Below are 16,944 nucleotides of genomic sequence, written 5' to 3'. Positions count from 1 at the left end.
CCTATTTTAGGATCGTTCTGTAGTTATTGGCCAATTTAAGTGTTTGTAGTCGTTTTTCTGGGTTATGGCCAATTTTAGTGTTCGTAGTCGTTTTTATGGTTTTTGGCCAATTTTAGTGATTGTAGTCGTTTTTATGGTTTTTGGCCTATTTTAGGGTCGTTTATATAGTTTTTGGCCAATTTTAGTGTTTGTAGTCGTTTTTATGGTTTTTGGCCTATTTTAGGTCGTTTATATGGTTTTTGACCAATTTTGGTGTTTGTAGTTGTTTTTATGGTTTTTGGCCTATTTTAGGTCGTTTATATGGTTTTTGGCCAATTTTAGTGTTTGTAGTCGTTTTTATGTTTGTAGTGGTTTTTAATGTTTTTGGCCTATTTTAGGTCGTTTATATGGTTTTTGTCCAATTTTAGTGTTCGTAGTCGTTTATTTAATTTTGGCTTATTTTAGGTCGTTTATAAGGTTTTTGGCCAATTTTAGTGTTTGTAGTCATTTTTATTGTTTTTGGCCTATTTTAGGTCGTTTATATGGTTTTTCGCCAATTTTAGTGTTTGTAGTGGTTTTTATGGTTTTTGGCCTATTTTAGGTCCTTTATATGTTTTTTGGCCAATTTTTGTGTTTGTAGTCGTTTTTATGGTTTTTGGCCAATTTAAGTATTTTTAGTCGTTTTTATGTTTGTAGTGGTTTTTAATGTTTTTGGCCTATTTTAGGTCGTTTATATAGTTTTTGGCCAATTTTAGTGTTTGTAGTCGTTTTTATGGTTTTTGGCCTATTTTAGGTCGTTTATATGGTTTTTGGCCAATTTTGGTGTTTGTAGTTGTTTTTATGGTTTTTGGCCTATTTTAGGTCGTTTATATGGTTTTTGGCCAATTTTTGTGTTTGTAGTCGTTTATATGGTTTTTGGCCAATTTTGGTGTTTGTAGTTATTTTTATGGTTTTTGGCCTATTTTAGGTCGTTTATATGGTTTTTGGCCAATTTTAGTGTTTGTAGTCGTTTTTATGTTTGTAGTGGTTTTTAATGTTTTTGGCCTATTTTAGGTCGTTTATATGGTTTTTGTCCAATTTTAGTGTTTGTAGTCGTTTTTATGGGTTATGGCCAATTTTAGTGTTCGTAGTCGTTTATTTGATTTTGGCTTATTTTAGGTCGTTTATAAGGTTTTTGGCCAATTTTAGTGTTTGTAGTCATTTTTATTGTTTTTGGCCTATTTTAGGTCGTTTATATGGTTTTTGGCCAATTTTGGTGTTTGTAGTTGTTTTTATGGTTTTTGGCCTATTTTAGGTCGTTTATATGGTTTTTGCCCAATTTTTGTATTTGTAGTCGTTTATATGGTTTTTGGCCAATTTTGGTGTTTGTAGTTGTTTTTATGGTTTTTGGCCTATTTTAGGTCGTTTATATGGTTTTTGGCCAATTTTAGTGTTTGTAGTCGTTTTTATGTTTGTAGTGGTTTTTAATGTTTTTGGCCTATTTTAGGTCGTTTATATGGTTTTTGTCCAATTTTAGTGTTTGTAGTCGTTTTTATGGGTTATGGCCAATTTTAGTGTTCGTAGTCGTTTATTTGATTTTGGCTTATTTTAGGTCGTTTATAAGGTTTTTGGCCAATTTTAGTGTTTGTAGTCATTTTTATTGTTTTTGGCCTATTTTAGGTCGTTTATATGGTTTTTCGCCAATTTTAGTGTTTGTAGTGGTTTTAATGTTTTTGGCCTATTTTACGATCGTTCTGTAGTTATTGGCCAATTTAAGTGTTTGTAGTCGTTTTTCTGGGTTATGGCCAATTTTAGTGTTCGTAGTCGTTTTTATGGTTTTTGGCCAATTTTAGTGATTGTAGTCGTTTTTATGGTTTTTAGCCTATTTTAGGGTCGTTTATATAGTTTTTGGTCAATTTTAGTGTTTGTAGTCGTTTTTATGGTTTTTGGCCTATTTTAGGTCGTTTATATGGTTTTTGGCCAATTTTAGTGTTTGTAGTCGTTTTTATGTTTGTAGTGGTTTTTAATGTTTTTGGCCTATTTTAGGTCGTTTATATGGTTTTTGTCCAATTTTAGTGTTTGTAGTCGTTTTTATGGGTTATGGCCAATTTTAGTGTTCGTAGTCGTTTATTTGATTTTGGCTTATTTTAGGTCGTTTATAAGGTTTTTGGCCAATTTTAGTGTTTGTAGTCATTTTTATTGTTTTTGGACTATTTTAGGTCGTTTATATGGTTTTTCGCCAATTTTAGTGTTTGTAATGGTTTTAATGTTTTTGGCCTATTTTAGGATCGTTCTGTAGTTATTGGCCAATTTAAGTGTTTGTAGTCGTTTTTCTGGGTTATGGCCAATTTTAGTGTTCGTAGTCGTTTTTATGGTTTTTGGCCAATTTTAGTGATTGTAGTCGTTTTTATGGTTTTTGGCCTATTTTAGGGTCGTTTATATAGTTTTTGGCCAATTTTAGTGTTTGTAGTCGTTTTTATGGTTTTTGGCCTATTTTAGGTCGTTTATATGGTTTTTGGCCAATTTTGGTGTTTGTAGTTGTTTTTATGGTTTTTGGCCTATTTTAGGTCGTTTATATGGTTTTTGGCCAATTTTTGTGTTTGTAGTCGTTTATATGGTTTTTGGCCAATTTTTGTGTTTGTAGTCGTTTATATGGTTTTTGGCCAATTTTGGTGTTTGTAGTTGTTTTTATGGTTTTTGGCCTATTTTAGGTCGTTTATATGGTTTTTGGCCAATTTTAGTGTTTGTAGTCGTTTTTATGTTTGTAGTGGTTTTTAATGTTTTTGGCCTATTTCAGGTCGTTTATATGGTTTTTGTCCAATTTTAGTGTTTGTAGTCGTTTTTATGGGTTATGGCCAATTTTAGTGTTTGTAGTCGTTTATTTGATTTTGGCTTATTTTAGGTCGTTTATAAGGTTTTTGGCCAATTTTAGTGTTTGTAGTCATTTTTATTGTTTTTGGCCTATTTTAGGTCGTTTATATGGTTTTTCGCCAATTTTAGTGTTTGTAGTGGTTTTAATGTTTTTGGCCTATTTTAGGATCGTTCTGTAGTTATTGGCCAATTTAAGTGTTTGTAGTCGTTTTTCTGGGTTATGGCCAATTTTAGTGTTCGTAGTCGTTTTTATGGTTTTTGGCCAATTTTAGTGATTGTAGTCGTTTTTATGGTTTTTGGCCTATTTTAGGGTCGTTTATATAGTTTTTGGCCAATTTTAGTGTTTGTAGTCGTTTTTATGGTTTTTGCCCTATTTTAGGTCGTTTATATGGTTTTTGGCCAATTTTGGTGTTTGTAGTTGTTTTTATGGTTTTTGGCCTATTTTAGGTCGTTTATATGGTTTTTGGCCAATTTTAGTGTTTGTAGGCGTTTTTATGTTTGTAGTGGTTTTTAATGTTTTTGGCCTATTTTAGGTCGTTTATATGGTTTTTGTCCAATTTTAGTGTTTGTAGTCGTTTTTATGGGTTATGGCCAATTTTAGTGTTCGTAGTCGTTTATTTAATTTTGGCTTATTTTAGGTTGTTTATAAGGTTTTTGGCCAATTTTAGTGTTTGTAGTCATTTTTATTGTTTTTGGCCTATTTTAGGTCGTTTATATGGTTTTTCGCCAATTTTAGTGTTTGTAGTGGTTTTTATGGTTTTTGGCCTATTTTAGGTCCTTTATATGGTTTTTGGCCAATTTTTGTGTTTGTAGTCGTTTTTATGGTTTTTGGCCAATTTTAGTGATTGTAGTCGTTTTTATGGTTTTTGGCCTATTTTAGGGTCGTTTATATAGTTTTTGGCCAATTTTAGTGTTTGTAGTCGTTTTTATGGTTTTTGGCCTATTTTAGGTCGTTTATATGGTTTTTGGCCAATTTTGGTGTTTGTAGTTGTTTTTATGGTTTTTGGCCTATTTTAGGTCGTTTATATGGTTTTTGGCCAATTTTTGTGTTTGTAGTCGTTTATATGGTTTTTGGCCAATTTTGGTGTTTGTAGTTGTTTTTATGGTTTTTGGCCTATTTTAGGTCGTTTATATGGTTTTTGGCCAATTTTAGTGTTTGTAGTCGTTTTTATGTTTGTAGTGGTTATTAATGTTTTTGGCCTATTTTAGGTCGTTTATATGGTTTTTGTCCAATTTTAGTGTTTGTAGTCGTTTTTATGGGTTATGGCCAATTTTAGTGTTCGTAGTCGTTTATTTAATTTTGGCTTATTTTAGGTCGTTTATAAGGTTTTTGGCCAATTTTAGTGTTTGTAGTCATTTTTATTGTTTTTGGCCTATTTTAGGTCGTTTATATGGTTTTTCGCCAATTTTAGTGTTTGTAGTGGTTTTTATGGTTTTTGGCCTATTTTAGGTCCTTTATATGGTTTTTGGCCAATTTTTGTGTTTGTAGTCGTTTTTATGGTTTTTGGCCAATTTAAGTATTTTTAGTCGTTTTTATGTTTGTAGTGGTTTTTAATGTTTTTGGCCTATTTTAGGTCGTTTATATAGTTTTTGGCCAATTTTAGTGTTTGTAGTCGTTTTTATGGTTTTTGGCCTATTTTAGGTCGTTTATATGGTTTTTGGCCAATTTTGGTGTTTGTAGTTGTTTTTATGGTTTTTGGCCTATTTTAGGTCGTTTATATGGTTTTTGGCCAATTTTTGTGTTTGTAGTCGTTTATATGGTTTTTGGCCAATTTTGGTGTTTGTAGTTGTTTTTATGGTTTTTGGCCTATTTTAGGTCGTTTATATGGTTTTTGGCCAATTTTAGTGTTTGTAGTCGTTTTTATGTTTGTAGTGGTTTTTAATGTTTTTAGCCTATTTTAGGTCGTTTATATGGTTTTTGTCCAATTTTAGTGTTTGTAGTCGTTTTTATGGGTTATGGCCAATTTTAGTGTTCGTAGTCGTTTATTTGATTTTGGCTTATTTTAGGTCGTTTATAAGGTTTTTGGCCAATTTTAGTGTTTGTAGTCATTTTTATTGTTTTTGGCCTATTTTAGGTCGTTTATATGGTTTTTCGCCAATTTTAGTGTTTGTAGTGGTTTTAATGTTTTTGGCCTATTTTACGATCGTTCTGTAGTTATTGGCCAATTTAAGTGTTTGTAGTCGTTTTTCTGGGTTATGGCCAATTTTAGTGTTCGTAGTCGTTTTTATGGTTTTTGGCCAATTTTAGTGATTGTAGTCGTTTTTATGGTTTTTGGCCTATTTTAGGGTCGTTTATATAGATTTTGGCCAATTTTAGTGTTTGTAGTCGTTTTTATGGTTTTTGGCCTATTTTAGGTCGTTTATATGGTTTTTGGCCAATTTTAGTGTTTGTAGTCGTTTTTATGTTTGTAGTGGTTTTTATTGTTTTTGGACTATTTTAGGTCATTTATATGGTTTTTGTCCAATTTTAGTGTTTGTAGTGGTTTTAATGTTTTTGGCCTATTTTAGGATCGTTCTGTAGTTATTGGCCAATTTAAGTGTTTGTAGTCGTTTTTCTGGGTTATGGCCAATTTTAGTGTTCGTAGTCGTTTTTATGGTTTTTGGCCAATTTTAGTGATTGTAGTCGTTTTTATGGTTTTTGGCCTATTTTAGGGTCGTTTATATAGTTTTTGGCCAATTTTAGTGTTTGTAGTCGTTTTTATGGTTTTTGGCCTATTTTAGGTCGTTTATATGGTTTTTGGCCAATTTTGGTGTTTGTAGTTGTTTTTATGGTTTTTGGCCTATTTTAGGTCGTTTATATGGTTTTTGGCCAATTTTAGTGTTTGTAGTCGTTTTTATGTTTGTAGTGGTTTTTAATGTTTTTGGCCTATTTTAGGTCGTTTATATGGTTTTTGTCCAATTTTAGTGTTTGTAGTCGTTTTTATGGGTTATGGCCAATTTTAGTGTTCGTAGTCGTTTATTTAATTTTGGCTTATTTTAGGTCGTTTATAAGGTTTTTGGCCAATTTTAGTGTTTGTAGTCATTTTTATTGTTTTTGGCCTATTTTAGGTCGTTTATATGGTTTTTCGCCAATTTTAGTGTTTGTAGTGGTTTTTATGGTTTTTGGCCTATTTTAGGTCCTTTATATGGTTTTTGGCCAATTTTTGTGTTTGTAGTCGTTTTTATGGTTTTTGGCCAATTTAAGTATTTTTAGTCGTTTTTATGTTTGTAGTGGTTTTTAATGTTTTTGGCCTATTTTAGATCGTTTATATAGTTTTTGGCCAATTTTAGTGTTTGTAGTCGTTTTTATGGTTTTTGGCCTATTTTAGGTCGTTTATATGGTTTTTGGCCAATTTTGGTGTTTGTAGTTGTTTTTATGGTTTTTGGCCTATTTTGGGTCGTTTATATGGTTTTTGGCCAATTTTTGTGTTTGTAGTCGTTTATATGGTTTTTGGCCAATTTTGGTGTTTGTAGTTGTTTTTATGGTTTTTGGCCTATTTTAGGTCGTTTATATGGTTTTTGGCCAATTTTAGTGTTTGTAGTCGTTTTTATGTTTGTAGTGGTTTTTAATGTTTTTGGCCTATTTTAGGTCGTTTATATGGTTTTTGTCCAATTTTAGTGTTTGTAGTCGTTTTTATGGGTTATGGCCAATTTTAGTGTTCGTAGTCGTTTATTTGATTTTGGCTTATTTTAGGTCGTTTATAAGGTTTTTGGCCAATTTTAGTGTTTGTAGTCATTTTTATTGTTTTTGGCCTATTTTAGGTCGTTTATATGGTTTTTCGCCAATTTTAGTGTTTGTAGTGGTTTTAATGTTTTTGGCCTATTTTAGGATCGTTCTGTAGTTATTGGCCAATTTAAGTGTTTGTAGTCGTTTTTCTGGGTTATGGCCAATTTTAGTGTTCGTAGTCGTTTTTATGGTTTTTGGCCAATTTTAGTGATTGTAGTCGTTTTTATGGTTTTTGGCCTATTTTAGGGTCGTTTATATAGTTTTTGGCCAATTTTAGTGTTTGTAGTCGTTTTTATGGTTTTTGGCCTATTTTAGGTCGTTTATATAGTTTTTGGCCAATTTTAGTGTTTGTAGTCATTTTTATGTTTGTAGTGGTTTTTAATGTTTTTGGCCTATTTTAGGTCGTTTATATGGTTTTTGTCCAATTTTAGTGTTTGTAGTCGTTTTTATGGGTTATGGCCAATTTTAGTGTTCGTAGTCGTTTATTTGATTTTGGCTTATTTTAGGTCGTTTATAAGGTTTTTGGCCAATTTTAGTGTTTGTAGTCATTTTTATTGTTTTTGGCCTATTTTAGGTCGTTTATATGGTTTTTCGCCAATTTTAGTGTTTGTAGTGGTTTTAATGTTTTTGGCCTATTTTAGGATCGTTCTGTAGTTATTGGCCAATTTAAGTGTTTGTAGTCGTTTTTCTGGGTTATGGCCAATTTTAGTGTTCGTAGTCGTTTTTATGGTTTTTGGCCAATTTTAGTGATTGTAGTCGTTTTTATGGTTTTTGGCCTATTTTAGGGTCGTTTATATAGTTTTTGGCCAATTTTAGTGTTTGTAGTCGTTTTTATGATTTTTGGCCTATTTTAGGTCGTTTATATGGTTTTTGGCCAATTTTGGTGTTTGTAGTTGTTTTTATGGTTTTTGGCCTATTTCGGTGTTTGTAGTTGTTTTTATGGTTTTTGGCCTATTTTAGGTCGTTTATATGGTTTTTGGCCAATTTTAGTGTTTGTAGTCGTTTTTATGTTTGTAGTGGTTTTTAATGTTTTTGGCCTATTTTAGGTCGTTTATATGGTTTTTGTCCAATTTTAGTGTTTGTACATTTTGTTGCATTCATTACAAGATAAATGAGATGTCTCTGAAGAAAAAAATGAGATGTCTCATCATATTTCAAATGTGTGGTGGAAAACTTCTTTAATTAACCTATTTTCTCATCAAGGCAAAAATTGGAATATAAAAACGAAAATTGGAAAACATGATTTAGTGTATTAATATATCAATTTTACAATCAATCACTTTCTCTGTTTACCTTTCTACCAAATCCTTTATAGTGGGATATAAAATCATATTGGACAATAATGCACTGCTTGGAGTAAACAAGCAGATCATTGAGGGGCTTGCAAGGATTGCTAACTTTTTTAGTTTTATTTCTCTGTTTTGAACATATCCTGGATATATAGATCATATGCAACCATCATTAACTTATTTAATTAAAAAAAAAAAACAATATGGAAACAACATTAAGCATGGTTGTTGAAAGTTGATATGCACTGATTTGAAACTATCAAATGTCTAGCAGTCAAAAATATTTACTCACATATACCTTCTGCATGTTACAAAGATCCGAAAATATTATCAAAAGAAAGAGATTTCTTTGGTAAATTACCCCCCAGTTTCTCCTATCACTTAAATTTCATCTGTCTACCAAGGTTATGTAGACATGATAAAAGAAGATTTAGGTAGACACGATGTTGAAAGATTTCAGTGTGAATCATGTGTAGGGGATGGGGTAAAATTTCTTTGATGTAGGAACGTGAAGAATTCATCACCTTCACATGATTTCAGTGTGATGGGGTAACACCCATCTGTACACGGAGAATAATATTTGAAGCATAAGTGGAATTAGAAGAACAATTCAATTAAAACCATATTGAACTCGATAATAATATCAAATCATTAAAATAAAACCAGCAAACTCCAAGAACAATTCAATTAAAACCATATTGAACTCGATAATAATATCAAATCATTAAAATAAAACCAGCAAACTCCAAGAACGAAACCAACCAAAATACCAAATTATCAACCAAAAATGAATAAGAATACAGAACGCGAAGATCAAAACAAGAGGAATATATAATAGAAGAATTTTTTAAAACGAAAAGAATTTAATAGAGATCACAAAATCAAACTAGACAAACATGTTCAAAATTCAATTTGCACTTCTTAAAATCAAAGCCAAAAAATAAAAAAAATAGTAAAGAACGAATCATATTAAAGAAGTTTAATTTATCTATATTGAATCATTCTCCGCCCTTGTCCATTTTATCAAGTCATTTTGGACATCGAAACTTTTTAGCCCGCTGCAAAGTGTTATATCAAACTTTGATAAATGCATCTCTCGATTATCAAACAAAGTGTTATATCAAAAAATTATACAAAACAAAATCTTGATGAGTAAAAGAAGAGTCAAACCAAGCTTGTCAATAATTCCTCATCCTTAGGGATGGCAAAGAGATTTACTCTGGAATCTTAAATGCTTCACAGTCATGCTCCAACACTATCCCAAGGCTGAGCAGAAAGTATGTGAACCTCTTCCTGCCACTGGATCCCAGAAAGCCACACATTATAGGCTGAACGGGAAGTATGTGAACATTCAAAAGAAAAAATAAGTTATTAATGGTAAATCATACAGGAGAAAATCCAGAAGACTAGACAATAAGAATCAGCAGATAAAAAATGAAATGAAAATATTTCACATTACAAGTAGAGGTACCAACATAAACCTGAGGCTTGATACTACTCAAATATTATTGTTCCAAAACACGTTGCACTGTAGAAAACAACGTCATTTTTCAATTAACATGTATCAAACCCAGAACCAAATCAAACCTCAAAATCAAAAGACCAGAAAAAAGAACCAGAATACAAAATCTGAAGATCAAACAAGAGAAAGAAAATTATAACACCAGATGACCTAAAATATCAACAAAACATGCTTTAGAATGAGATATGCAAACCAAAACCCAAGGCTCCATGCTATGATGAAAGAACATCATTATTTTGACAAAACCACACTGCATAAGGACAGGTACACAAAATTCAATTTCTGTCTTACATTCAAAGCTCAAAAATAAAAATAATAAAGAATGACTCATAAAAGAACATCATTATTTTGAGAAAATCACACTGCATAAGAACAAGTACACAAAATTCAATTTTTGTCTTACATTCAAAGCTCAAAAGTAAAAATAATAAAGAATTACTCATCAAATAAATTTGATCTATGTATCTGTAGCCATTATCACCGAGAATTGCAAATTGTTCCAGATATAAAAAATTAGAAATAAGCTCACTGCAAAATTGGATCAACGAATATCAGATATTCATTTTATTTTAACTACTATTGGATTTGAATTAAGTATTCCAACTCTGCCTTTTAGGGTAAGATACCCTGGCTTTCAGTTGTTGTACTGGTCATTGGCGACCTTGTTGGATACTATCATTGGAAAGCAGTCCAACTCCTCTAGAAATGACAGCCAACCAAGATTAGGAGTCTGGAACCATCAAGCACTTAGGAGAGGAAATCTGATTTCGAAACCCTATCTTCTCTCTTTAACTAGAGAGGTAGGTAAACCTGAATTTAGAGCCACCTCGATTCGGGATGTCGGAACACCAACCGAATCCAAAACTGACTTCGGAACAGGTTCGAGCGATAGCAAATTTATTGAATGAACAATTATATAAAAAAGAGTACACATATTTCCATCAAATTTGCAAGATCATGTGCCATATTAAATAATACAATTTTGGCTTCCACCTAATACAGAGGAGTCCTAATACAATTTTTCGATTAACATGTATCAAAGTCAGAACCAAATCAAACCTCAATCAAAAGACTAAAAAAAAAAAGAATCGGAATACAAAACGGGAAGATCAAACATGAGAAAGAAGATCATTATTTTGATGAACCACACTGCAAAAAACAGGTTCACAATTCAATTTCCGACTTACGATCAAAACTCAAACAAAAATAATAAAGAACGATTCAATGAAGAAATTTTATCTATGAATCTGTAGCAATTATCATTCGTATCCATTATGATCAAGAATTGCAAATTTTTCCTGATATCCAGAAATCAGAAATCGGATGACTACAAAATGAATAAACGAATATCTTAATATTCTTTATAATTTTAAAAGCAATAAGCACATTTATCATGTAACAAATTATATCAAAACGTGCACATGATCAAAGGAGAATTGGAAGAGAAATCAATTAAAACCCAAACGATTCATTAGTAGCTGCAGATCATTAAAATATGAACAGAAAATTCCAAGATCGAAACCAGCAAGAAGAACCAAATCAAACCTCAACATCAAGAGGAAGATAGAACCAAAAGGAATTGTGTTTATCGATTACCTCTCTCGCAGAACCAAAGAGAAAATAACTAATCAATAAAATATATGCTCTCGGGATCGATAAAAGAAATAATGAAACGAAAAGAATTGAACATCTCCACTTAAGACAGAAAGGTTAACAAGGTTGAAGAAAATAGTTTTAAGAAAAGCTATGAATAAAGAAAGAAGAGTAGCAAAGTTCTCCAAACCAAGTCCCTGAAGTGGAGAGGATAGTGAAGGAGAGGATCCAATCTTCATTGGCACAAGCTTGTTTCTACAATTTCAAAACAATACAAAAATCAGATAACAATCATCATTACTAACCTACCAATGGATAACATAAACTAAATTAAATCAATTAATCAAAGAAAGAGATTCAACAAATAATATAAGAAAACCTTGTTATTCGCATTAACTGCTGCTGCTTGAGCATTGGCAAGTAGTTGTGCACAAAACCTCCAAAAAGAATCATCAAAATCAATAGGGAATCAGAGAGGGAATCTCAAAATCAGAGAGAAAATCACAAAATCAGAGAGAATGTGAGAGAGATAGGGAAAGAACCTTGTGACAGTGCGATTTGGCTTGACTTCAACACCTTTTAGAGTGACAATGTTTCCAATATCAATGAAATCATGAACTATCAATTTACTATAGACCAAAAAGAATTGCTAAAGATGGAAACAAAAAGAATTTATTATAGACCAACATCATATCCTCACTATCAATTTAATATCATGGTGTGCTCAATCATGAACTATACCAGAGGAATTTGTTGGCCAATGAAACAGGTCATCATAACAAACACCACCTAACCAAGTTGTCAAAAATCCTTACCTTGGGAAGGGAAGAGTTACTCCAGAATTTTGTATGTTAAACCACTGAGTAAAACGTTACAGAAACTCACAAAAACGTCAACACTGGAAGAATATGATAACCTCACCATGAGCTTTCACAAAGGAATCAGGTGTGGATGCTGAAACAACTATTATGAAATGTGAAGAATTCAAATATGAGTACAGATCACCAAATTAAAGCCTAGAAAAAATATGTAACACAACCAACTGAACATTATAGTTCACATGTAAGGTTGATTCGTCCACATAAGACACTTAAGACGGTGATTAAAAAGGTTCAGTGTTTGAAAAAGTATGAAACTTTTGTGGTATACCAAACCCGTGTAAATCTTACTCTGTTAACACCGCAAGAAAATTAAAATTAGGCTGTAACAAACAGATTCTAGAAAAAGAACCAAGAAGAAAGAATAGTACCATAGTTCTTCAAACCAAGTCACAAATCAGCATAACAATATGTTCACATGTAAGGTTGATTCGTCCACATAAGACACTTAAGACGGTGATTAAAAAGGTTCAGTGTTTGAAAAAGTAGGAAACTTTTGTGGTAAACCAAACCCGTGTAAATCTTACTCTGTTAACACCGCAAGAAAATTAAAATTAGGCTGTAACAAACAGATTCTAGAAAAAGAACCAAGAAGAAAGAATAGTACCATAGTTCTTCAAACCAAGTCACAAATCAGCATAACAAAGATAGGCCCACCAAGCTCTCCAAAAACACGAAAACAAAAACAAAACAAAAAATCTTAAATCATGTATAGTTTTCAACATTAATAAGAAAGAATAAGTAGTAATGGTAAATTAAAGAGGAGCAAATCCAGAAGACTGGACAACAAGAACCGGCCAGATAAAAAAAGATACGAAAATAATTCGCATTCAAAGTAGAGGTACCAAAATAAACCCGAGGCTTGATACTAATCAAATGTTATTGTTTCAAAACATAATGCATTATAGAAATGTCGTTTTTCGGTTAACATATATCAAAGTCAGAACCAAATCAAACCTCAATCAAAAGACTAAAAATAAAGAATCAGAATACAAAACGAGAAGATCAAACATGAGAAAGAAATGTATTATCGTCCCTGCAACACCAGAGGAAATAAAATATCATGAAAATATATGCTTTAAAATATCATGAACAAACGAGAAATGGAAGAGCAGATCATTAAAATATGAACCGAAAGTTCCAGCAAAGAACCAAATCCAACCTCAACATCAGGAGCCAATGTAATCAAACAAGAGGAAGATAGAACCAAAAGGAATTGTGTTTATGGATTACCTCTCTTGCAGAACCAAAGAGAAAATAACTAATCAAGAACTATATGCTCTCAGAATCGATGAAGAAATAACGAAACGAAAATAATTTACAAGAGATAACCAAATCAAAACTCATGAAAAACATTATTTTGGGAAACCATGCCGCAGAGAAGTAGATTTACAATTAAATTCAATTATGAACAAAGCCCAAAACTAAAAAATAGTAAAGAGCAACTCATTGAAGAAATTTGACTTATATCTTTATTATCCAAGAAAGAAATGCAATGCTAATAATATTAGATTTCATAATTCTAAATAAAAATAAATATAAGCACTGCCACATTATACTATGACACCCTATTTCATAACAAACAACACTCAAGGAAAGAAATAACCCGATGAATCCAAAGGCTCAAAGCTTCCAAATCCCACGGTACATTCATAGCTCTCTCCCCTGTAACACCAAAGCAAAACAGGTCCTTGTAATATAAAAAACCAGATCTTCTAAAAATACAAAGAAACGTGAAGAATTCAGTCAGAGTAGAGATAACCAAAATGAAAGCGTGGATTCTTGTGCCAAACTAAGTTGTAGGGAATTCCTCATCCTTGCTTCACTCGTACTTGCATTCCTGATACATATACAGAGTAAACTCTGACACTATCCAAAATCCCAAGCTAAGTATTTGAACCTCAGGCTGCCATGGGTTCCACAGTAAACCATACATTTATAGGCTCTCTCCCCTGTAACACCCACAAAGAAAACTCAAAAGTATATATTGAGTATCAAAAAAGACTGAAATGTAAAGATTCTTAGAAGAGTTGACCAAATTTTCATCCAGACTTATATCTTTATCTTTGCCATTACATGAATCAAAGAAGGACTATTTGGAAACAAATAAAACCATGCCTTGTGTTTATGGATTACCTCTCTTGCAGAACCAAAGAGAAAATAACTAATCAAGACCTATATGCTCTCAGAATCAATAAAGAAATAACGAAACGAAAATAATTTACAAGAGATAACCAAATCAAAACTCATGAAAAACATTATTTTGGGAAACCATGCCGCAGAGAAGTAGATTTACAATTAAATTCAATTATGAACAAAGCCCAAAACTAAAAAATAGTAAAGAGCAACTCATTGAAGAAATTTGACTTATATCTTTATTATCCAAGAAAGCAATGCAATGCTAATATTCGATTTCATAATTCTAAACAAAAATAAATACAAGCACTGCCACATTATACTATGACACCCTATTTCATAACAAACAACACTCAAGGAAAGAAATAACCCGTTGAATCCAAAGGCTCAGAGCTTCCAAATCCCACTGTACATTCATAGCTCTCTCCCCTGTAACACCAAAGCAAAAACAGGTCCTTGTAATATAAAAAACCAGATCTTCTAAAAATACAAAGAAACGTGAAGAATTCAGTCAGAGTAGAGATAACCAAAATGAAAGCGCGGATTCTTGTGCCAAACTAAGTTGTAGGGAATTCCTCATCCTTGCTTCCCTCGTACTTGCATTCCTGATACATATACAGAGTAAACTCTGACACTATCCAAAATCCCAAGCTAAGTATTTGAACCTCGGGCTGCCATGGGTTCCACAGTAAACCATACATTTATAGGCTCTCTCCCCTGTAACATCCACAAAGAAAACTCAGTATATATTGAGTATCAAAAAAAGACTGAAATGTAAAGATTCTTAGAAGAGTTGACCAAATTTTCATCCAGACTTATATCTTTATCTTTGCCATTACATGAATCAAAGAAGGACTATTTGGAAACAAATAAAACCATGATCAAAGAACAATTATTTGGGAACAAATACATATGCATATAATATAATAAAAAAAATAAAAATACCAATTATATCCCAAGGATGATTCACTGTTATCTGATAATCTCGTCCAAGCTTCAAAGAATAACCTAGGCACCTTTTGAAGGCAGGGAGTGCGACAACGTACACGCTTCCCTTTATAAATTCACATTGCCAAATTAATCCCAGCATAGAGGCAATCATCTTTAATTCACATTGCCAAACAAAACCATGATCAAAGAACAATTATTTGGGAACAAATACATATGCATATAATAACAAAAATAAAAAAAATAAAAAAAATAAAAAGACCAATTATATCCTAAGGATGATTTACCGTTATCTTGTCCAAGCTTGCAAAGAATAATCGAGAAGTGTGTGTGTACGTGTGCAGAGGTGTTCAAATATAAATTCACATTGCCAAATTAATCCCAGCACAGAGGCAATCATCTTTAATTTCTCCACTTCAAACAGAAAGGTTAACAAGGTTGAGAAAAATAGTTGTAAAAAAAGCTATGAATAAAGAAAGAAGAGTAGAAAAGTTCTCCAAACCAAGTCCCTGAAGTGGAGAGAATAGTGAAGGAGAGGATCGAATCTCCATTGGCACAAGCTTGTTTCTACAATTTCAAAACAATACAAAAAATCAGAAAACAATCATCATCACTAACCTACCAATGGATAACATAAACTAAATTAAATCAATTAATCAAAGAAAGAGATTCAACAAATAATATAAGAGAACCTGCATTGGCAAGTAGTTGTGCACAAAAACTCCTAAAAGAATCATCAAAATCAATAGGGAATCAGAGAGGGAATCTCAAAATCAGAGAGAAAATCACAAAATCAGAGAGAATGTGAGAGAGATGGGGAAAGAACCTTGTGACAGGGCGATTTGGCTTGACTTCCTCAATCAAGAAGTGCTCTTTGGTTCCTTCCTTCACCTGTTTCCTTCCAAACACAAAATCCAGAAAAAAGATCAAGACCCTTTTGTTGGATTTGGGACAAAACCCTTAAAACATGAAACTAAAGTTCCAATCTTGGAACAAAACATTGAACCCAAAAAAAATTAATGAAACATCAAATAAAATTCCGATCTTGGAACAAAACATTGAACCCTAGAAAAATTAATGAAACATCAAATAAAGTTCCAATCTTGGAACAAAACATTGAACCCCAGAAAAATTAATGAAACATCAAAATTAGTAAGATGATTGAAGAAAACACGCACCTTTGTGTTGTTGTTGAGGAACAATTCTTGAAGCCATTGCAAAACTCTTGTTGTTGTTGATTTTTTGTATGATTGATTCTTGGTGGTAGAATCAAAGAGTGTTGTTCTCTTCTGTGATTGTAGAATGGATGAATAGTAATGAGAGAATGAGAATGAAAAACCCTATTTTTGAAGCAACGATTCAAACCATAAAAATATAAAAAGTGTGATTGTGTAAAATTCTTGATATCTACAATCTGAGAAAAGCATATCATTACATTTATAACAGACGATCAGTGAAAAGGAAACAAAGAAATAGAAGCAAACCCTAAAACCAACCTTTCACAACGGATCAAAAAATCAAGAAACATGAAAAATCAAAATTTATAATCAAAGAAATCAAAATCAAGAAAGACATGTTCAAAGTTGAATTCAACTTATCTGGAGCCGTATCAAAAATCGCAAAACCGGCCAGGATTCATCTGTCGGCAGGTATTATTACACGGCGGAGTCTCCGATACTTTTCTTCCGGTGGTTTACCTCTCTGGTCTTCTGATGTGTGTTGTACCGTTTCCTTTCACATTGTCTTCTCTCATCGGTTACGCTCCTCTTCCTGCTTCTCGTTATCGGAGTCACGAGGTTTTTCAGAAGCTTTGGAATGAAATTGAAAATTGAAAATATAGAACGTTGAGGGAAGCTTGTTGAATTGATGAGGTTTATATACGAACTGGGGGAGTTAGGATAGACGGCTACGATTATGCTGATGTGGATATTTTGACGGTAATGGTGCAGTTAAAATATAGTCGTTGACACGTTAGCCTAAATAATAAGGAGTATGTGAGATTACTCAAAATATATGTTAGATTACTTAAGAAAAACAAATAAA

General features: G+C 32.2%; 1 long non-coding RNA gene across 6 annotated transcripts; it reads right to left on the bottom strand.

The window, feature by feature from the left end:
- Positions 1–7,745: 7,745 nt before the first annotated feature.
- On the bottom strand, positions 7,746–16,747 carry LOC123907804. Of its 6 annotated transcripts, XR_006809439.1 has the most exons (9): positions 16,080–16,747; positions 15,728–15,792; positions 15,594–15,625; positions 15,404–15,468; positions 15,189–15,315; positions 14,899–15,055; positions 14,481–14,670; positions 11,319–14,382; positions 7,746–11,194 (listed from the first exon to the last, which is right to left on the bottom strand). It is a non-coding gene; the product is annotated as an uncharacterized LOC123907804 (long non-coding RNA). The 6 variants fall into 6 exon arrangements; XR_006809435.1 differs by having other exon boundaries at positions 15,189–15,468; positions 16,080–16,729; XR_006809436.1 differs by having other exon boundaries at positions 11,319–14,670; positions 16,080–16,729.
- Between the last annotated feature and the right edge of the window lie 197 nt (positions 16,748–16,944).

This window comes from Trifolium pratense, linkage group LG2, assembly GCF_020283565.1.
Source record: "Trifolium pratense cultivar HEN17-A07 linkage group LG2, ARS_RC_1.1, whole genome shotgun sequence".
Classification (NCBI taxonomy): Eukaryota; Viridiplantae; Streptophyta; class Magnoliopsida; order Fabales; family Fabaceae; genus Trifolium; species Trifolium pratense.
The sequence above is the reverse complement of the archived record's forward strand: the minus strand, read 5'-3'. Positions and strand labels throughout refer to the sequence as shown.